This window comes from Phalacrocorax aristotelis, unplaced genomic scaffold, assembly GCF_949628215.1.
Source record: "Phalacrocorax aristotelis unplaced genomic scaffold, bGulAri2.1 scaffold_184, whole genome shotgun sequence".
NCBI classification, from domain to species: domain Eukaryota; kingdom Metazoa; phylum Chordata; class Aves; order Suliformes; family Phalacrocoracidae; genus Phalacrocorax; species Phalacrocorax aristotelis.
In genome coordinates this window covers 62,048-67,939 of record NW_027441273.1, presented here as the reverse complement: position 1 = coordinate 67,939, position 5,892 = coordinate 62,048, and the positions used below count along the sequence as shown (strand labels likewise).

Below are 5,892 nucleotides of genomic sequence, written 5' to 3'. Positions count from 1 at the left end.
TGCTTCCAGGCGCAGGGGTCGCCTTGTCTCTCTGGTTCTCTAGGCACCGCAGGTGGCGGCGGCCACGACATCCAGCCTCATTAGAGCGTGGGGGAGCGGAAGTTCACGGCGCTTCCGAGGCGGCTGTTGTTGCGGAAGTGGCCGGCGTTGAGTGGTGCGATGCTGAGTGATGGCACCGCACGTTTGGAGATGAAGAGTATCCGTGTGACCGCAGCCCCATCCTACGTAGCCTGTGTGGCCTTTTTAAAGGATGGCTTTTGAGCCCCCGGATTTGGAAGGGAAGCTGAGGGGCCGATGCGGTCTTTGTGCGGGTGGCTGGTCGGTTGGGGGAAGCGCAGGTGGGGCAGGCAGGGGTTGTAAAATCAGCGGAGGGTACCGTTCAGAGACCGGACACGTTTGGGCCGAGAGAGGTTGTGGTGTCCTTTCTGCAAAACAGAAGCATCTGCCAGGCAGGGGAGTTCCTGCCTGTGCTTGTGCTGTTGTGTGGATTTTGTAGTCTGTCTTTGTTCCTTACTGTACTCGGGTCTCGATGTGTCTGTTGTTCTCCGTGCTGAGCAGGCACCTAGGTAGCAATATTGAGGGTTTTGCAAGCCCTGGCTCATCGGCATAATGGTAACCGAGAGCTTCCTTTCTCGCATTTTAAGTCTACTGCATAGATTTGTCTTGTGTCTGAAATATTAGACCTTTATAGAAGGTCATCTTTTTGCAGCGGTGATTAAGGCGGCCTCAGTACTGCTGCTGAAGAGCAGTCTGAATACGCAGAGCCCTTTTCTGGGACCTGTTCCCTGCACCTGAACGTTCTGAGGTCTTTAAGAGTGGCTTGTCGCTCGTACATCGTCCTAGTTGTGGGTATATGGTTTTATTGCAGGTGATGATGGTACGTGACTTCTCTGCGGATGCTATAGCTTCTTCCTCGCTGCCGTATAGATCTTCTCGCCCGGTGGCATCTCTGGGCCGGAAGTCCGTCGTCTCGGTGAGAATTTTCTTAGGTGCCTCGATCGCGTCGCTTGTAGTATTTGTGAGCGGTGTCGGTCCGTGCACGTCGATGCCTGTGTCAGAGCTGCTCCACCTGGGGGTGTAGCAATGGTAGAGCGGGGGAAAGAATAGCAATAAGAGTATATGGTTAATGTTAATATGCAGAGACTGTTTTGGCAACGCCCGTACAACCCTCGTCGGAGCGAGTGGCCGTTGGCAGCAGGCGAGGATGGTAATTTCCGGGGTGTTTTGTGGGTGCCGAGGGGATGACCGTAGCTGTCTGGGAGAGGCAGCTAGAGTGCTAGCTGAGCAGAGGGCACCTCTCAGCTGTTCAAGCTTGTACGTGCGTGGGGCTTAACATTTGATTGAAGGTATTTCCTTTAATGGCATGCAGTAGTTGGGCTCTAGATGGTATTCCTACGTGGAAGCAAGACCTGTGGAATGGTTAAGCTGTTGCTGTGCGTCCAGGTGACTTGTTCTATCATGCTGTTCTTGCAGAGGATGAAGATGGAGCTGTGCAGGGTGATGGAGCAGAGCTGAGTAGAGCACACTAAGGCAGCGGGTCCGTGTGCAGGATTAAAGGGAAGATGCGACTGAAGGCTATTTGAGGAGCATTTCAGGTGAGCTGGGTCGCAGTGAGGGGGCGCATGGGGCTGGTGACTTTGTTCTCTTTGCTCTCAGGAGCACAGCGCTATCCCTAGGGGCTGGCAAGGTTCTAATTGTGGGGCCGGCGCCCATCGGGTGCTGCTTTTTGCGTTACAGTTTAAAGCGTGGATCGCTCTGATGTTTGAGGAGTTTCTGGGCAGTTGTCGTCTGCGGCGTCGTTCCCAGATGCGTGAACAGCTCTGCTCTGTCGCTGTCTGTTTTCAGGGAGCGTGATTTCTTCCCTGCATCCTTACATTCTTAGGTCTTGTAGCTGGGCTTCTTGTGCCTCCTCCCTCTCAGTTTTGAGAGGAACTTCTTGTCACGGGCCCTGACGCTCTTCTAATCATTTTGGATCTCGTTAGGGCCTCCTTGCATCACTGTCAGGGTTCTGCAGGTCTTGTTGCTGGACGAGCTCTTCCGTCCAGTTGTCTCTGTGTTTGCCAAGAGCGTTCTCTCGTCTTGGAGGCGCGCAGTTTGTAGCGTTTCTCATAGCGTTGGTGTGTGCGTTTTGCGAGTTTGGCTCGGAGCCGCCTTGCTGGCCGTGTAGAGTCAGGTAGGTGGCACAGCGATGAGAGCTTAGGGTTCATCTGTTGCTATGCTAAGGCTGTTGGGGGAAAGGTGGTACCGTCATCTCGGATGGAGTGGCCCTCCTCAGCAGGCAAGGACCGTAATCACCGTGACGTTTTGTGGGCTCGGAGGCCGTGACCGTGGCTATCTGGGAGAGGCAGCTAGAGTTCAGCTGAGCAGATTACCTCTGCAGGGTGTTCAAGCTTGTACGTGCGTAGGGCTTCATGTTTGATGTCATATGTTTGTTTTTAATGGCAGGTTATAGTCGGTGTTCAGGAACAGTTAAGGTACTGCTGTGCAACCAGGCGACTTGTTTCGTATTGGTTTTGGAGATGCCGAGGGACGAGTCGTGCAGGGCGACGGAGGGGAACTGAGGGGACCGATGTAAGCGGGTGAGTTGGTGCGTGGTGTATATAGAGGGAAGATGTGACCGATGCCTCTATGACTCCATTGCTCCTTGCGTTTGTCTTTTGTTTTGGTTTTGAAGTAGCGTAGCAATGAGCAAAGGAGGCAAGTCGAGCAAGGCAAGTGGTGATTGGTGGGCTGAAGTAGCAGCTCTTTTCTGAGGTGTTGTGTTGCTGGTGAAGTTATAAGCAACGCGTGTCGTTTGGGTGTTACGGACGGCGGGCGAGGTGCCATGTTCAGCTGCAAGTGACGTAGGCCGGGTGGGAGGCTGTCGAGGGAAAGGGGTGCGAGACGGGGATCGGTGCGGGCAGGCTGTGGCATCGGGCAGCATCTCAGGAGGTGCCTTTTCGCTTGGCTTTTTGCAGGTGCCGCTGGCAGGCTCGGAGTGCTGCTGCCGCACGCCTATGAGAGGTCTGAGAAGGTGGGGCAGCGGCCAGCATCTAAGACCAGAGAATGCTGTGGTCCGTCGTCGAGCTCTTCAGTTTTGTAGGTAACACGTGGGCCGTCTTTGGAACGGCGTATGAGCATTAGAAGTGAGCTGGGTAGTAATGAGGAAGTCACGGGGCGGTGATTTCTCACGAGCGTAACGGTAGTTTACTGAGTGTTGATACGTTTGGTGCCACAAGCGATGACGGAAGCGGGGTGTGATGCTGGAATCTGTGCAGAGCAGGTGAGCCGATGGGCATGTTCGTTTTGATGAGGGGGGTGCTCTGGAAGAGATCTGTGTTGACCTGTGTGATACTTATTGCTGGCTCTGGGTTTTTTTCTTATGATGAAGAGGCACCTGGCCACTGCAAGAATATCCTGGTTAGCTGGTGTGTTTCTTGTTGTGAAAGGATGCATAATCTGACCCATCTGAAAGCCCCACGGTGTGACTTTGGTTAGAAAGAGATTTTGAAGAATTGAGATATTTCTTATTCAGTGAGGTTGCATTCTATGAACTTGCCATCAGAGTGCATCTTAGAGACGATGTCTTTGTCAGTAGAACTCATCAGCACAAGACTTGCAAAGTATTGCTTTTTTTTAAAGATAAAAAAATCCATGGTCCTTGCGGAGATCCAAGCACAGCACATACTCCAAAGGTTGATGGCATTGGTAGTGCTTGGGTTCTCAGTTGTAACAGTCGAGATACCATAAAATACGGTTCCCCTGCATGCTTCGGTACAGCCAAACGCATTAGCAGGTCTGCCGGTCCTTCTTGGTAGCCCCGTGTATTGCAACACAGGGGATTTGATTTGTGTGGTTTTTTGTTGTGGTATTTTTTTCCCCCCCAAAAAAGTAAAACTGTATCGGGGATCTCTTCACTCACCGATTCTTCTGTCATAAATGAAAGTTTAAAAAAAAGCTAACATCGTCTGATTTACGATGTGACTTGCGCTCTTTCAGCTGTAACTGCCAAGCAGATGTAGGGTACGATTTGTTAGGTGTACTTAAGCAGGTAGGTATTTGTTGTAAATATTTAATGAGGGGCGACTGAATGTTGTGGGGGGGTGTTTCCTGCCGGTATTTTGAGGGAGCGCTCTTAAGTATTTTATTTCAGTCTCGCTTTCGACGCGCGTTTCCCTGGCAGTTCAGCAGCATCTCTTGGGCGGGGCAGCTGGGCGGACGTCCCTCCCGACTCCGTAACGCGCCAAAACTCCCCAGTCACGTTGCTGCTGTGTATTTTGGAGATAGATAATGGAATGACGCGCGTGAACGGCTGTGCGAGTTGAATGAACGCAGAAGGAAAATGGAAAGCTTTTAGAGCCTAGACGCTCATATTGGATGTGCGTAAACACGCGCCCGCCTTCTCAGCACAAAGTGAATTACTGAGATTTATTCTTAATTTTTTACGTTACTCTTTCAAGTTTGACACGCTTCACTTCAGGCTTCGTGGAGCCAGGCAGCAAGACGTGCGGCGGCAGGGCGAGGGCTGTAGCTGCTGCGGTGGGTCTGTAAGCGGAGGTTCCGGTTCCGGTACAACTTTGCCCCGCAGCCTCACGGGGTTATCTCCCCGCAGCGGTGCCGTAAGGAAGGGATGAGACGTTTTCCAGCACCAGCCAGAGCGTTCAGTGTTACGCGAAGGATCTGTTCAAAATGGTATCGGTTAGTCTTAATACCGTTTTCAAGCGTTCCAATCACTCTAGCTTTTAAAGGATGTGTTGTGTTTTGACATGACCCGTGTGCCTGGAATCTTCCTGCGGCTCAATTTCCTTCCTACCCCTTATGCTGACTGAGCTCCTCCATTTTCTTCTGTGCTATTTTATTAACGTGCTGAAATATAGTTTGGGATTTCTGTTTTTCAGATGTCGTCTAAGTGTCTCGTGATGCTCAAGAGATGCCTGCCGGTCGTTAAGCGTGGTGAAGGTAAGGGGCCATCCCTCGGCCTGGAGGCTCCTGGCTCTGTCTCCAGCGGGTGCCCCGCAGGTGCGGCCGCGAGGGCTGCCCGGTGGGGAGAGTCGGGGCCCCCAGGGACCGGGGCTGTTTGTCACCCCGGGGAGCCCGTCCCAGTGCGGGAACATGTCCGAGCGGAGCCCGAGAGAGACGTGACACCGTCCTCTGGCACGCTCCTGCTCTGCCGTGGGGCAGCCGCCAGCCTGCGGACAGGGGCTGGGGGGGCTGCAGCTGTTTGGGGGGCTGCCCCACCTTTTAGATTTTAGCAGAGCTCCCCCTTTTCTGGGGGGTGTGGGAGGGGTGTGCGTGTACCTTTGTAAATGGCACTATTAAAGTAATGAGCTGCAGGTTGGAGCAGATTCCCTTGTTTAGTGCCCTTCTTGGGGGTGAATAAAATAGGGGGAGTCCTGGGGGGGGTGTGATGATGTCATGTGGGGTGCCCCGGTGTCACTGGGGGAGCTGATAATGCGACAGAGGAACAGGTGAGTGGGGGCGTCATGTAGGGGTTCCCCCCCAAAAAGGGGGGTTACAGCCCCAAAATGCCTGAAAATTCAGGGGGGCTATTACAAAAACCTCTTATATATATTGACATGTGTAATATTAATTTATAGATGTATAAAGGGATTTTGAAATAAGAACTTCTCTCTCCTATATTATATAACGGATTTCAGGATACAAAAATTCTGCATCGAGATACAGGGTTTTAAAACACAAAAGTAACTCGACCGTCTACATATCTAGATCAAAAAATAAAGGAGTTTAAAGTGAAAAGGATAGATGAAGGAATTCAAAGCAGAAGAAAGTCTGACTAGAGCGAGCATCTACGCTTAGTGTGTGTTACATAGTCTAAGTAGATTTGTAATCTAAATAGAGGTTATATAGAGTGAAATAAGCCGAGGTATAACTGTAAGTAGATGTCTAAATAGA

The 5,892-nt window shown here is 51.6% G+C and overlaps 1 long non-coding RNA gene across 1 annotated transcript; it reads left to right on the top strand.

Moving 5' to 3' along the window:
* Positions 1 to 1,231: 1,231 nt before the first annotated feature.
* Positions 1,232 to 5,448, top strand: LOC142051226 (uncharacterized). Its single transcript, XR_012658358.1, has 3 exons — positions 1,232 to 1,595; positions 2,958 to 4,677; positions 4,878 to 5,448. It is a non-coding gene; the product is annotated as an uncharacterized LOC142051226 (long non-coding RNA).
* The last annotated feature ends 444 nt before the right edge of the window (positions 5,449 to 5,892 follow it).